This window comes from Topomyia yanbarensis, chromosome 2 (assembly GCF_030247195.1).
Source record: "Topomyia yanbarensis strain Yona2022 chromosome 2, ASM3024719v1, whole genome shotgun sequence".
NCBI classification, from domain to species: Eukaryota; Metazoa; Arthropoda; class Insecta; order Diptera; family Culicidae; genus Topomyia; species Topomyia yanbarensis.
The window spans coordinates 317368331-317385532 of NC_080671.1; the positions used below are offsets into that span (position 1 = coordinate 317368331).

At 35.9% G+C, this 17202-nt stretch overlaps 1 pseudogene; it reads right to left on the reverse strand.

The window, feature by feature from the left end:
• Positions 1-7591: 7591 nt before the first annotated feature.
• Positions 7592-8519, reverse strand: LOC131680547 (uncharacterized; annotated as a pseudogene).
• Positions 8520-17202: the final 8683 nt, after the last annotated feature.

Below are 17202 nucleotides of genomic sequence, written 5' to 3' on the forward strand. Positions count from 1 at the left end.
GGGCAAAGCAGAAAGGCACAATTGAACCACAAGGTGGATTAAAACAGGTTTTTACTGTTTGGAACCATCGTGCGTAGCTTATAACTCTATATCGACACCAAAACTAGTCAGAGTGTTCATGAAAATGATGCATTATTGGTATCTGAAACATTCTAAAGTAAAACTATGTGCTAAAAATGCATTGTATGAAGAAAGTGTCGAATAACTGATATCGCAAAATGGGGGAACATTGTTCACTTTTTCAAAAAGTTTTCGAATAACTATTTTCAATTCAAGTAGATGTAACTGTATGCATTTTTAAAACAAGTATTGGTGCCGATAGATGGAAAATGTTGAAATTGTTGGGTATTTCATTTCGTTTTACTATAAAAATAAAATTACTTAGTTGTAAATTTTCATTCGTTGTTTTTGAGGTAGAGGAATTGTGGATAAAACCGACACTCCAAAACTTTCCCTAGAAATCAAATTTTTATTCATTTCATAATGACACTTTATTATTAGGACAATTATGTAGAGCAAATGAAGACAAATTGGATGTTAGATTTTGTTGGTAAATTTTAAGGATTTAACCGAACAAAAGCTTTTCAAATCACCACATTTTCAGTGCCTACTATTATCGGCCTTTCCTATGATCAAAAGGGTGCATTGAAGACGAGTTTGAGAAATTCAATATTTTTAATTGCTTTTTAAAAAGATGTGCACTGTTGGGGTAAAACCGACACCCTTTGATTTGGGTAAAACCGACACACTGTTAAGATGGTTGTGTTTACTTGCGATTCATTACAAAAGGCTGGAGATCTTTGAGATACTTCAATTACACACCGTAGTAATAGCTGAAATACACAGAAATACTTTTATTGTGTTTATTTCTTATAAGTCTCTTTAAAAATCAAAAATTGGAATATTTGCTTATCAGATTCTATTGAAGCTTTTGCTATTTCTGCAAAAAGCTCATAAAACCAAATTTCTAGTGTTCTCTTGGTTTGTGATAGATGAACTTTATCACAGTGAGACAATTATCTTTTGTATACCCCGATAGATCGTTGATGATAAGAGTCCCGAAAAATCAAAGTCTGAGCCAGGCAGTTTTACTGCGAAGTGTGTGTCACTTATAAGTGAATGAATCCTATTAGCAGAATGTAGAACCCTTGCAAATTTTCTCCTACGAAATAAAATGACACTGAAGGTTGCAATGATGTGCGTCAGGATTATTTGGAAATACCCATATCAAGAAATAACCCTATAGCATAAAATACTCTTGTTTATAACACGCTTTCGAACTCTCTTCCCCTCACTAAATGATGAAGCTACAAAAAGCACATGTTTGAATAACACATATTCACACTTTATTACTCACGTATATATCACATTTTTAATAAAAAGGAAAGAAAATAAGTTAAAGGGGGTTTCGATATTACCCCTACGGTGTCGGTTTTACCCGCAGTGCCTACAAAAGGTCACTATGTTTTCCAAGTTTTTTAACCAATAATTTTTAATGAAATTAGTTTTTTGAAGCGTTGACAAATTAAGACTTTTTAAGAATTTTCTGAAGAAGAATTCTACGCAGAAATTATAATTTTATTGGTTTTGTGGCAACCCAGAAAAAGTGTTAAGCTTAAGGTGTCGGTTTTAACATAATTCCCCTAAATTTTGATCAGTAAAATATGTGTATCGCAGGCATTGCATTTATCGCTCATATGAGTAAATGCGCCCGGATAGTTTGCTACACTGTATCGAAATGAAAGATAACGCTCGAAATGTTGTGTAAATTGCATATCCGTAGGCAATTTCATGGCCCGATATTGTGGCGTGTCATAACAAAACAAAATTGGCTGGAAGACTTTTATCTAATTTTTTCAAAAAAAAAAAAAATACAAAAAACAAAAATCTCGGATTTTTAAAATAAATTATTGGACAAAAATATTGGTTTCTAAAAAAGTGATCAGTTCAGATGAAGCTGATTGATTTCATTAATATACAAGGAATTGTTGGAACAGATTGAAACGATGCATAAGAGTTGTATCATTTTCAATTTGAATGTGTGTTATAAAAGGTACATTAATTGCCAAAATATTCATTGCCGATAGAAGCTGAATATGTTTAGAATATAGTTTGTATTTTGATTCAATGGTTTTGTTAGAGTCTTATCGTACGTTACTGAAAATAGTCTCATTTGATCAAACGTACCCCGGCATTCAAAGATACCCCGTTTTACGGTACTAAGGTAACCCTACTAAAAGCCAACAAGTGAATGAAGTCTCGTAAAATAACAGTAGATTATAATCTTTTGGATAGGTGGATGAATATGTTGGATTTCTACCGTCAGGGGGTGCAAGTGAGCTATAATTTTTTTGACCTGCAAAATTTCAGAATTTTAAGCAGATCTGTGTTCTTGGTAATGTTGTTCGGGAGATCACAATTTTTGACGTTGCATGCTAAAATAGTTCGGGATTCTTCCACCAGGCGGGGCTTATCATTTGTTTATCCTACTTCATATACACCCAAAACAATTTCCCAATGCAAAAAAGGCATTACATCCTTTCGTGCATATTCCGAATTAGAATCATGCTTTCTTCGCATTGTAGACCAAGCATAGTTACTGCATTATACCAACACAGCTTGATTCATGATGAAATAAATTGATTGAGAATACACGCTACCATATTATCTGCCCGCATGTAAAAGTATTAGTTGGTTTTGCTTGCTGAGTTTCCAAAAAAGGTGGTGTATTCTATACATCAATACCTCTGTGGTGTTTGTAAGAACTTCTGTCTTCATACACAGTTACGCTTTTTTGTCTGCGAACAGCTCAATTCCAACCACACTAAACGCGTGAACAGTTTACGTTTACGAGAGTGTGTGATATACGCGTTATTTTCCCATAGCGAATGGCTTTTGCCGTAAAATCATCGCTCTCTCATTCTATGCTTCAGAGAAGAGTGGAAGAAAATGATTTGTGCTCAGATTGATTTGCGATGATCGTTGACCAGGGCGATGATGTGCGCTCAAGAGGATGACATGGCGTCATATTGGCGTAGTCGACATAAAAAACTTTGTAACAAAATTATCGAAATTTGGCTAAATACAAACGAGAAGCACTTTAGTTTCGATCAAATCAGCGAAAGTGTGCAAAGTTCATCCGGCTTGTTTTATGAGGTTATGTCGGTTGATGTAAAACCTAATTGTCAAGCTCTGTATGTAGAGATAGGGATGCCAGTTACCTGTGTGCGCTGAATTCGCATGTTCGGGAAATAATACAAACTGAAATGATTAATTGCCACTGCTGCTCAAAAAGGCAAAACCATATCATCACTGCCCTTATAGTTTATGATACTTTCAACTTAAATACTTTTACTGCGAAATGCTGATATGATATCACCTGAAAGTACTGTTGATATGGGAATGCCATAAATGATTGGCGGACGGCTTCTATCAGACAAATGTTGAAATTTGTTAGCCTAATGTTCCCATATAGGTTACTTTCTCCTGCGCATAGTGCGCTTAAATAATCATTAATCATTATTAACATTTATGAACCTATCTAGTGGCTAGAACTCGCATATCGCTGGTAAATTTAGGGTCGAGAGAACGCCGAAAGCTCAATATAAAATCAACACATGATCATCACCACACCCCATCAATTTGATGATGCTATAAACTGTTCTCTCCAATATGCAGCATGGCGAAATGGAAACAGGCCCTTGAGCGTGTATTACTATTTTCAGAGCGCACATGTATCCGAGTGGAGATGTCCTTTACATGTGTATTAGTGAGGAGTCATTTCAATACTAATACTCCGATATCGTTAAATTCACTAATACATTCCCAACTGTGGGTTTGTGTAAGTTTCTGTGGTGTAATCGCCATTTAATGCATTTTTGTCCCGGACCAATATCGCTTTCTACGCATTATACCAGTTACAATGCAAAATTCTCATTAGAATCATGCTTATTCGCATGTAATTCATACGGCTCGCGTTTTAGGTGTAAGGTTCCTGATTTTTTAGCATCAGATTTAGATATTTAGATATTTTAGTCTTTGACAAGGTTGTTCAAAAGATCTAAATTTACTAAGAGGTACAACCAGAGTTGTTAAAAGTATTTTTCGCTTGCAAAAAACAGACGAAAATGACAACAAATTGCTTCGATTTTCAACGACGTATACCAATACTAAATTGAAATTGATCTTTCTTCTACCGACCAGGAGTGCTACAACAATTTCTCGCGAGCTTAATTTTTCATTTCCCCATTCATTCATTTTCGCTTTGAGACCGAATCGGGTATCTCAGTATGTACTCAAATATACACTATTTTGCCCATTCAAGTTTTCTTCTTCTTAAAGTGGAAAGATGTGACGAGACGGCGCCGGTGGTTGAGTGGTGAGCGTGACCGCCATTCATTCCAATTTGCCTGGGTTCAATTCCAGCCGAGGTCGTTGAGATTTTTCTGAGGTGAAAAAATCTGTAAAGCCCGTTGGTCCGCGGTCAATGAGTTTGGTGGATCTATATCTTGTCCAGATAGTGATGTCATCTCTCTGGCGTCGGTACAGAAGAAGTGATCCAACTTCTATACTCTTACTAACAAAAATATCCTCCTCCTGTGATACTTGTGGAGTGCGCAGTAATATATACGGCCTCTAGCAAAAGCAAGTATAGAACTAACCATTCTTTCCCTTTCTTTCCGCGATCCTACGTATGGGCCTGGCTGGCGCCGGTATTGATCAATAATTTAGGATTGCAGGGAGTTGCACATTGAAAGATGTTTCGCTACTCCCAAGCATAATTATCTACTGCTTCTCTGTGCAACTTCAGCTAGTCCAGATCGATAACGGAGTAGCAGCAGCCAGGGGTGGTCGCACAAGCTCAAGCTCTTAAAGTGGAAAGATGTGATGATTTTGCGGTACTCACCTACCACTCACTTCGCTCCCTCTGATGTCTATCAGTTTTGACAGTTTGTTTTTTCCTCTTCCACAATTAAGTTTTGCGCATATTTTTTATGGTTTTGTCATTTGCAAGTGTCCGCATACGCATTTAAAACTGCTGCGCCCGTACCCGAAACGATTACCGTATTATTTCATCCAGGAATTCCTCCATACCTGCAAACGTATTTTCGCTCATTAAGTGTGAATCTAGGATCGAACCGGCTCTTCCAATCACGATAAAAGGCCTTCGTGATGTTTTTTCCGGTTACCGCAGAACTGTTAGGAACAACGTTGACAACAATTTTAGGCAAATTCGATATGTATATTTTGAAATGTAAGTGTACCATTGGCGCTGCTAACATAGTTAATTGTAGGAAAGCAGTCATTACGAAAGAATCGAGAAAGACGCAGTTGAATGAAAAGATAAGAGCGATTATGGAATTGGCACAGAGCTCTAGAAACACTCCTAACAATTAGTCTTCACGATAAATCTATGCTGGTGCATTTGACAAACCGTAATATCTTATGCAAGACTCGAGAAGTTGGAGTTTCAATTTCCAACCAACGGACTTGTTGGTAATAGATAAAGTTGTACTTCAAGCAGTTCCAGGTGGACTTGTTTAGTCTAAAGATTTGCAGGCCCAGCAGCTGCACCATCCAGGTGCAGCTGAGTACGAACACCACAGTGACTATGAATATACAATCCGAGCATAAACAATAAGGTGTCATACGCACTTTTAACAATAGATTTCCAACCAATTATTTTCCATCATAGGCACATGACGAAAGAGAATAGAAATCTTGCTAGTTTCGGATATGTAATTTAGTCACTGCATGCACTGCCGTGATACGCATAACAGTCACACCCGCATAGGAAACCCATAGCAAATGGGACTGTTATGCTGATCACGGCAGTGCAGGATCGTATAATTTCGAAGATTAACCTATATTACACTGTCAAGGAAACGAGGATGAGGAGAATGATAAGGATTCGGCGGCGGATATGATCTTTAACAAAAGAACGAAAAAAACAATCCGAATCAAAATAGCAGTAGGGTGGGTGCTCCTATAGTTGAGGTGTACCAATAGTTGCAGTAGTGGATTATACGCCTAACTAAGGTACCAACCATCAACAAATATTTTTTTTTATCGATTCATCGCACTAAAATTATGCGACAATAAAACTGTTATCCTTGAAATTTGCTCAAATAACTATTGAAAAAAATGATTTTCTTAGAATTTTGAGCTCCCTTGCACCTATAGTTGATGTAGTGTACCTATAGTTGCAAGTCCCATAAGAAAGCAATGGGATTTGCAACAATAGGAACCGAAATTAGCGATTGCACCACTATTGGTACATGTGTTCCTATAGTGGTACAAGCGGTTTTGAATACATAAATTGGTTATTAAGCCATCTTTATATTTTTCCTATGAAGTAGGGACTGAATGCTTTCGTTTAATGTATTAACATTGCCCATAGGTCTATTAATCGATTTTTAATCAAAAATTTTCCTTAAGCATGCGACTATTGGTACATCCACCCTAATACATTGAGACATTCATCAAAACGTACACGCCGCACCAACTGCTTACTAAACGTCGCTCTAAGGTTGCCAGCAAGTTTTTTGTGTAACTAGTACATGTAATTGTATTTGCTATTTTCATTAGTAATAAGCCTCCCATTTTGGTTTAAATACAAAGATAACTTTTTATAACAGTATACGATTGATAAGTATAGCTCATTAAACCTATTTTATCAATTCTGTAATCTAAAAAGAATTTTTTGATTTTACTGAACGTGATGAATTTGGCACCACTTGCATCTGGTGTGCTCAACCTTCACAAAACGATACATAACGCAGGGCTGATTTTTGGAAGAACTTGTTTACTCATTCAGCCCTTTGTTATGCAAATTTGTAACATTATGACAGATTGGCTATGCGCGGTGTTTCATGAAGCGCGGCCGTTCCTTTCGATCAGGAAAGGCCGCGTGGAATTTTGGGGAAATGCGCTAATATTTAACTCTTAAATGCGCAATGTTGTTTTAAAACAACATTGCGAAAACCATCTCAAAATTATCATAGTAACGTATTAAAGCTGTGAGATAATTTTCAGAAAATTTGAAAAAAATTGGTTTGCGCCTTTGGGTTAACGTTCATGCAAATACTTATACGCTACTGAGCTAGCTATTGTGTATCAGAGAGTGTCAAGTGTAAATTATTACGTGTAACCTTAATAACGTAATTGAGATTCTATTTTTGTTATATTGCCGTTATACGCATATCTGTCTCATGTGCATAGAGAATCCCATAGTACATGGAACAGCTATGCCTATAGCGGTCGGTAGTATTTGAAAATGAAAATCCTTATATGCACGTGCTGTATAATATCTAGTTATAACGATGCACGCAATCAGATTAGGAGAAAATAATCGCAAAAAGGCTACTATTTCCTTTTTCAAACGCAACAATACTTTCAAGCTGAGTCTCATGTTTCTGGCAAATTCCATGTGTGTGGATGATCAATAAGATTTAATAAATCAACATAGTTTATACTTTTATAAAATGTTTTTATTTGGATTCGTCGATTCTGCTGAGTGCAGTAAATGTGTGATGAAATTAGATCCATATGTTCTGAAAACTTGTCGAGCAGTTGACTAGTCAAACCGATTCTAATGAAGATTGGATACAATTGTGTTCCAGTTATACAATGTCGGAATAGTTTGCTCGAACAAGTCCTTGTTTAATTTAATCATAAGTATATTAGCTAGTGTGTCATCTCCTAGGCTAGTGCGAAGATTGGTGAGAATTAGTCCCAATGCGCTGAATGCTCATTCGACACTCACTTGGTTAGACGGTATAGCACAACCATTGCTATCGAATATAATTCTGGGTGTGAATCCTTCCGGTCGATCCCGTGTTGCCAAACATTATAACCATGATTTTTGCGTGGTTGGATTTCTAACGCTTTTATCTGCTGAATAAACGAGTCTGTATCTGAAGTACCATGCGTTACCGTGCCCCCAAACATTACTGTTAGGAAAAAACGAAGTCATCGGTATCGGAACCAATTATCTTGTCTACTGCATCATTCTTTTGAGTGATCGGTATAGATAACTTATTCGTTGCCGGTTGCTAATTAAATAGTTCTGAAAGCAATTAATAAATTGAATTACATTGTGTTACGTAATATGGTCGGTGTTAAGTCAGGCCGGACTAAGTGACAAAATATTGATATCGATTGATGCGATTGAAACTTTAAACGAGTTTAAAGTTTCAATCGCAGCATCCTTTATATTATGATGGGGAATTTATTTTTGCCATAATTCTTGTTTATTGCTACATATTTTAAATCTGGCAAAAGTCGAATGTAGCTGACGATATTCTTTATCCAGAGCAATCATCATCTCATTTTTTGATGTTTTGCGACTTAGTCCGGTCTGACTTAACATCGACCATATGAAGTCAAAAAACGAAATAATAAAATACATATAATCAAATAATACATACCTGAATTTGTTGTTTTTCTTCTGGATTGAACAATGTTGAGTTCAAATAATTGAAACGGGGATCTATGTATAAGGAAATTTTAAACGCCATAGATGTTCGTAAATTGGATAACCTAGCTGTTAAAGCTTCGGTTAACATCGGAGTTAACGGATTTCTGCTCAATATTCCAACTTCGTTTATAGTCATCAGCCATTCGATATATAAATCAGGAAGTGATACATGTACTGCCTGCATTTTTTGGTACAAGCATATAGTAGTTTAAAAGCTTCAGCATAGTTGAAATTGATGAATTCCCAACTTGTTGATAGATCTGAAAGGGACAGTATGTGTTTAAAATCAATACATCTTGGTTAAACTTCCCACGGTGATAAGATGAATACCTAATTCCGGAAATTGATCAACAATTTGCTTAAAAAATTGTTCTTGTTTGTGGAGCTCTCCATCATAATGAAAATCCCGCACCATCATCTGGAGGGTAGGTGGCATTGGGGAAATCGAAGTAAGTTTTGAATTTAATTTTCGCTATCTCTGTAACACGTTTTACCGATTCGTCGGCTTTGTTCACAACGTCGAGAATTGTCAACTGCAATGTATGTACTGCACATCGCACAAAGTTCAGGTGCTCTTGAAGCTGAAATTCGTTTGTCAATCCTTCTGTGAGCGAGATTTGTTCCGAATAACTTATAACTTACTTTTGTTTATTTTGTGTAATGTGTTTACCGTTAATACTCAACCACTCATTTAATGTAGTTGGCGTGTATTGGAAAGTTTGTGGCCACGATATAAATAAAGCAAATTGTATTATCCCTAACGGTACTGTTTCGATAGTAATGGACACTGTTTCAACTCTCCTCTGTTTCAAATCTTCTCGGTTTCCCCTACCAATTTCAAAAATTTCAAGCGAGTTAACGGGAGTCTAGAATAGTCCAAATGATGTGAAATTTGGTATCTGAACTTACTTTGACATTTGTTACAATATGAGACGGAGGGCCTCTGATAATTAATTTTTTTTTTTTTTTGCAATTCTCTAGCACTCATAGATTGAAAATGTTCAAATTATTGGGTATTTTATTTTGTTTTACTGTAAAATTACTTTGTTTTACATGTTCATTCGTTGTTTTCGGGGCAACTTTGATCAGCAAAATATTTGTATCTAAATGAGGGAAAACGCACGAAATGTTGTGTAAATTGCATATCCGTAGGTAATTTCTTGACCGGAAATTGTGTCGTCTCGTAAGAAAACAAAATTGCCTAGAAGACTACAGCCAACTTTTATCGAACTTTTTCAGGAAAATAGTCGAATTTAAATAGTTAACAATGAAAATCTCAGATTTTCAAAATTTTGGATACAATTGGATAAAAACATTTTCGCCTTCTAAAACAGTGATCAGTTCAAATGAAGTCTATTGATTTCATTAATATACAAGGAATTGTTTGAGCAGTTTGAATCGGTGCATGAGAGTTGTATCATTTTCAATTTAAATTTGTGTTCATGAAAGGTACATTAAATGACGAAATAATCGTTGCCGATAGATGCTGAACATGTTTAGAATATGGTTTGTATATTAATTTGTTAGTGGGAATCATCTAATAGTACGTTACTGGAGTTTGATCAAATTTACCCCGGTGATCAAAGATACCCCGTTTTACGGCATTTGAAATACTGCTGAAAAAATGATGAAAATGAAAAATGTTTTCCCACTTTACGGTATTTGAGAGCGTTCTATACTAAACAAACAAATAGTTACAATTGACGGGATATGTGAAGTGTCCAAACGAAGACGTGATATTAATAATTAACCCTTAAAAAGGGGTCTCAGAGGCCCGGCTAGTTACTAGTTTCAAAAAAACCTTGTAATTTGACATACAAATCATCGAAAGTTTTCGACCTTTCGATTCTCTCACTGGTAAAACGACAAAAAGAGGCTTTTGATTTAATTCTGTCTTTGGAGGGACGCTTCTTGAAGTCACAATTTTAGCTTGTCTTTTTGAGGGTTAATAAACACCACACTCGATGATAGAGATTAAATCATTTAAGTCAATTTAACTGTTTGAAAATGTCTAAACGGAAAACGAATACATATTCCGTTACGGGTTTACCAGTAGTAAAGCTAACGGGAGTGAAATTACCGTCAAACACAGATGTGTTGGGTAGATAAGGTGCAGGGTTGTTAATCGATAATTAATCGTCATCGTCGATAACGTTAACCACCAGTCAACGTTATCGGAAACTCCGTTAACGATAATGTATCGTCGGATTCATCGTCATCGTCGATAATTCATCGGTGGTTATCGCGATACATTTTGCGTTACTTTCCCGTTTATTGGAGTTGAAGTTGATACGGTTAACTTTCAATTGTTTAGAAATAAGTAACTATTAAAGGACATGTTGTTGGCAGTTGAAAATCAATAGTATTGGACATTTTCTATGCACGGGGGGGTTAGACGATGTGTCAAAATGAAATTTTTTGTCAACTTTTCGGGAGTGTTTTATATTGAAGGGAATGTTATTAGCAGTTGACAATCAATAGTTTTGGGCATTTTCAATACACGGGGGGTTCGACGGTGTGTCGAAATGGATTTTTTTTTCAACTTTTAGGGAAAGTTTATTATATTGAAGAAGTTATTAATAAGTGAAAATCAATAGTTTTGGGCATGTACCGTCGGTGCGTCAAAATAGATTTTTTCCCAACTTTTCGCAAACTTTTTATATTGAAGGGCAGGTTGTTGGCAGTTGAAAATGGATAGTTTTGGACATTTTCAATTCACAGGAGAATCCACCAGTGCACAGTGTTTCCAAAATGGCAAAAAGGTGAAAGAAGTTCTTTGAACCACGAAAAACATTTTTAGCTATAGTGTCTTCAGCAAAGTTTATTTATATTTTTTTGCATTTAAAAAGTACTAACTAGTGTGATTAATCCCTCTAAAGCTGAGAAGCAAGTTTTTGTTTGGTCATTTAAATGAAAATAAAAAAAAAACTTTTTTTGGCAAAGTTGTTGAGAATATCTTTAATATTAATTTCGCTGAAGAGACTATGTGTCTATCTGTCGATTTAATTATACGTTTGTGAAGATTTATTTGATATACCCCACAAAATTGCTTATTTCAAAATACTTTTCCTGGTAATTTTGTAGAATTTCAAAATGTTCCAAGATTTCGTTCAACATAAGAAAATACAAAATTTTTGTAATGTTAGTTTATTTGTATCTCTTACAACTTAGAAGTTATCGAATGATTTAGTGTCCAAAAAGAAATGTTTTGGTATGGAAGCCACAAATTTCCGCAGGTATAGCTTCACCAAGACGAATCTGTAAAACAAACACTATATATACTGCAAAATATACAATAATAATACTACTGTACTGTAAGACCTCCTAAGGGAAATTTTTACTAAATAATAAGAACGGGTTATGAGGCTTTGTCGAGGGACTAAAGAAGATTATTGTAACCACTGCGGTTTATTAAAAAGAATGGAAAAAATATATTAGTCTTGGTGTTTGCGTTTCGACATCTCAGAACTCTTCAGAACCAGAAAAAAATATGTGCCGATTTTGTCAATGTCAATTCACCTAGGGGCTGATAAAAACGGGTTTTCACTGCATTCAAAAACGACTAAAACTGTATTATGAGGTCATTCATAAATTACACTACATATTTGAGGGTAAAAGAAGGAAGCATGAAGCATCTTGTTACATAGTGGAGAGAAGAAACGGTGGAGGGGGCTAAAAGCTTCCCAACTAGAAAAAAATATACATTGGAAATATGTATATTCTTCTTTTTAAAATTCAAAATCTAGTTTAAATTAAAATTATAATAAAATCTGTTAATCACCACACGACTTAAATGTGTAGTATAATTTGTGAATGGCCTAATAATAGTGGTTTAGTAGTTTTTTCAATATATGTCTTTGCGTGATAAAAATTACTAACTACACAATAGCTCAAAATTTGTTTTCTTCGTGGTCAAAACAATTTTGATCACCTTTTTGCCGAACAGTGCACCTGGGACTCTTCTGTGCACCAACTTACTCGAAAAATTAAAAAAAAAATCCATTTTGACACATGGTCGGACCCTTCTGCGTATTGAAAATGTCCAAAATTATTGATTTTCAACTGCCAACAACTTTCCCTTCAGTATAATACACTTTCCCGAAAAGTTGAAAAAAAAATTCTCTTTGACGCATCATCGGACTCCGCTGTGCATAGAAAATGTCCAAAACTATTGCTTTTCAACTGCCAACAATATGTCCTTCAATAGGTATTTATTTCTAAACAACTGAAAGTTAACCGCATCAACTTCAACTCCAATAAACGGGAAAGTAACGCAAAATGTATCGCGATAACCGATGAACCGACGATGACGATGAATACGACGATACAATTATCGACGATGACGATGAAGGCGACGATACATTATCGTTAACGGAGTTTTCGATGACGATACATTATCGTTAACGAGTAATGCCGATAAATTATCGCGAAAAATGTATCGTATTAACAACCCTGATAAGGTCACTTTATCATCAACCAACATGAAAGCGTTTATCAAGCCGCAAAAATGGTTATGGAAGAAGTGAAAGAGCTCTGGAGTAAGTATAATATAGCGACGAAACAGGACTACAACACAGTTGTACAACTGGAGAGACTGCGTAGGGAAATGCATTTTTATTTCTAAAGCTTTCCAGCTGAAAACTGAGCTATGTTTGAGCAAAAGAAAATATAATTCAATTGCACGTTTTCCAAAATTTGAGTTTAATCAAGATTTATTATAACCATGGAAAAAGGTTGAGAACCTATTTCTTTGTATATATTGTCATTTATTAATTACTTTATTCGAAGATTGTCAAGTATCGCGATATAATTATTCCTTTATTTGGAAAACCAAATCGGGAACTTGGATAGTCGGCGATGAAAGGTACGTTACGCAATTTAATACAAGAACAAATAAGCCGTACTGTTCCTTGTTATCCATCAGCCCAATCTACATTGGACAACGTACAAATAACCGTTTTACAGACGTCCATCATTGGACCCGCGTTGAACGATTTTGAAACAATTTGTTGGGATTCTTAGTGGATCTGAGGGGTCACTTTTTGTCCACTATGCAGTGTGGTGATGCAGGCGTGATCGATAGCAGGGGACTATTCATAAATTACGTAACGCAAAAATTGCCCAAAATTGACTCCGCCTCCCCCTATGTAACAAATTGACACAAATTTTTCCATCCCCCCCTCCCCTGTTACGTAACAAATTCCAAGAAAAAAAAATTTTTCTTCTACGAAAACATGTTACGTAACGATCTAGTTAATACCCCCTCCCCCCTATGTCACAACTTGTCGTACCCCCTCCCCCCTTAAAGCGTTACGTAATTTATGAATGGTCCCCAGCATGTTCAGCATTTCGAATTCCTTTGCGCCTGCCTCACCTGAAATAATATCATTATATCATTAGGCTCAACGTGATGTCCGTAAAGAAAACGAAAGATGTGGTGCACTTATCACCGAGCTGTAAAATTAATAGGATTTATTTCATCATTCTCAGGATATTTTTGTTTTATTTTACGGTTTCAATCTATGCGATCATGATGAATTGAATGCGGAAATTTCACGTGTCAATTGGGCTGAGATATTAGCGACGGGCAGTTTGGATGAATCTGTGAACAGTTTTTATCGCGAACTAAATTCAATTTTCCAACAACTTGTGCCTAGGAGGAAACGTATGCGCCGCCCGAATAATAAACGACCTTGATGGACTGGAGAGTTACGGAATCTTCGGAAATGACTGAGAAAAGCTCGAAAACGTTTCTTCAGAACAAGAAGCGAAGCCGACAAATTGTTCGTGCGGGATTTGGAACGCGAATTTGAACTTATGAACGCCGCTCACTTTCACTCGTATGCCTCCCGAATTGAGTGCAGCATGAAGGATGACCCTAAGCAATTTTGGTCTTACCTGCGGAACAAAACGTCCTCCGGAGGAATCCCTGCAAGCGTCAACTATCGAGACAGGACATCTACGACACCTGCAGAATCAGCAAATCTATTCTCGTCATTCTTTCAAAGCGTGCTAAGTAATAACTCACCACCTTTGTCTGAATCATACTTGAGTAGTTTTCCGTTGAATTTGCCTGCAACATAATTCTCCGAACAAGAGGTATGTATCAAGCTATGCGGTATTGATAGTTCGAAAGGACCGGGGTCGGACGGATTTAAACCAACGCTTATCAAGGAATGCCCTTCATCGCTTGCTCTACCGGCATCTATACTTTTCAATCGTTCCCTCGCTGAAAATAGTTTTCCCACTAAGTAGAAAGAGGCTGTGATTAGCCCTATCCATAAAACCGGTAATGTACACGATGTCAAAAACTACAGAGGGATTTCAATTCTAAGCTGCCTCCCAAAAATCTTCGAGAGCATGTTGTTAGATGTTATCTATCCCGCCGTAAAACATATCATCAGTTCCAATGCAGTGTTCTGGAATACGGAATTACCGTTTGGGCCCCATATCACATCGTCCACATTAATCGTCTCGAACGGGTACAGAAGAATTTCATCAGGTTTGCCCTTCGTCGGCTGCCCTGGCAAAATCGATTACTGCTACCTCCATACGAAGATCGCTGCGCTCTCATCAATCTCCCTACACTGCGAAATAGGCGAATTTTTCTGCAACGACTCTTCATCTTCGACTTGCTTACTGACAACATAGATTCCCCTCAGCTGCTAGCAAAGCTTGATTTCAACGTTCCGGGAAGGTCTTTCCAGAGAAACGATTTTTTCCTGCGCTCAACACATCGCACGCTATACGGCCAGAATAATCCGCTAGATGTTTGCTGCCAGCTTTTCAACAATGTTTATCATCTCTTTGATTTTAGTATAAGCAAAAAAACATTCAAATTAAAAATAGTTAGTTTATAGTTATTTAGTCTGTGCGATGTAATATTTTTAGTCGAAGACAATATACAATACAATACAATTATCACATTAGTTCTTGGGAACGAAGCAAGGATACTGATGCCAATTTATGAGCATTTAATCAATTGCAGGCTGCGTAATTAATAGAATAGTGTGGCACTCTCCCTAATAGGGCCAAAATTAGGTCTTTACCCTATCTAAACACATCTACAAACTTTGGGTTATCAATGGCTGTCGAAATTTTTAGGATCTGTTGGAGTAAGGTGATGATATAGCAATTTGAAGTTTCTCACTCATTCTGAAGTATGATTGATGTGATCTTGAATCAACCTCGTTTTCATACAGCATTTTGTAAGATAAATTTGGCTTAAATTTAAACCTTTATATTTGATCAAACTTGTTGAGATATTTAGTCATTTGACTTGATTTCGACTGAGATTTCTATATTAATATACAGATGATGGATAGAAAAATAGTACGATGAGGCTTAGGTTCAAGTTTGTTAACTTTTGGAATAAATTCGAGCTCTTCTATTCATCGAACGATTTAGCTGCAAGGATTTTCTTGTACTCAAATAATACTTTGTTTTCATAAGGAATCAGATTCTGGACTGAACTGGCAACTCTGTATTCTTGATATGTGGTTCAGGGTTGTCACATTGAAATTTGTGTTTCGGCCAAAAAATAGTTTTACCGTTTGTGATGTGACTAAAACAGAAAAAAAATCTGCGTTAAATTTTCAAAACATCTGTGAAAAATAAAAATATTTGAAAAAATCTCTGGAAATCTATGAAATTTTCATAACAAGCCAAAAATCTGTCATCTGTAAAAAAGAATCTGTGATCATTACAGAAATATCTATGAATATGGTAACCATGAGGTTGTATTCTCTCTTATCCCATCTTATGAGAGAAATCTTCAATGAACAGACTTAAATTACTCATTTACTGTTGTGATCCGTGTTCAGAGAGTAACGACTTCTTCTTAAGGAAATTATGAAAGTTAATTTTGATCCTTTTTCTTAAGACTTTGTGACATGTTTTCCTTTTGTAAATGAAATGCGATTGAAGTACAAGCAATACTCGGTATCAATACTTTCTATTGAATTGAACATAACCCAAAAGAAAACAAGCATGGACCTAACACGCTACGAGATTTTCTCTTTCAATCATCTTTCTTTTAGTGTTGATAAGGACACACAAAAGTTGCAATTTGCTACTTAGTGACATCTTAGAATCTCACCATTAGGGCATCGCAAAAAATTTTTTTTTTGAATTCTCAAAGGCCCCCCTCTCATATTGTGACAAATATCAAAGTAAGCTCAGATGCCAAATTTCACATCATTTGAACAATTTTAGACCCCCGCCCACTTCGCTTGAAATTTTTTGAAATTGGTAGTATGGGAAAATATGGAGGAAAAATACATTAAATGCTATAATTTTTGAAATAGCAATCAGAAAATTACAATTTATACATCCTTTGAAAGGAAATAATCTTAGTATTTGAATGGAGATATTTTTGTTTCTAGGAAAATACGGAAAAGTGGGATACTGGGTCATTTTGGCCCCAAAATCCCATATTTTTAATGATTTTTCTGCTCCGTGATTTATTTATTTATTTATTTATTTAATATAATTATATCCATCGGGCTTTGCAGTCTAAATGGACAGATAGAGTTATAAATAGTTATAAATAACAATACATCTGATAAACTAAAGTAAAACAATATCACATCAAATAAAAACATCAAAGCACAGTAGAGCGGCTAATCTTATTGATGAAGCGACTGGACAACTCATTAAACTCAAAAAACTCTTCCACTGCGGTGAATGTCCGAGTGCATGCGGTAATCGGTTCGTTGGATCCA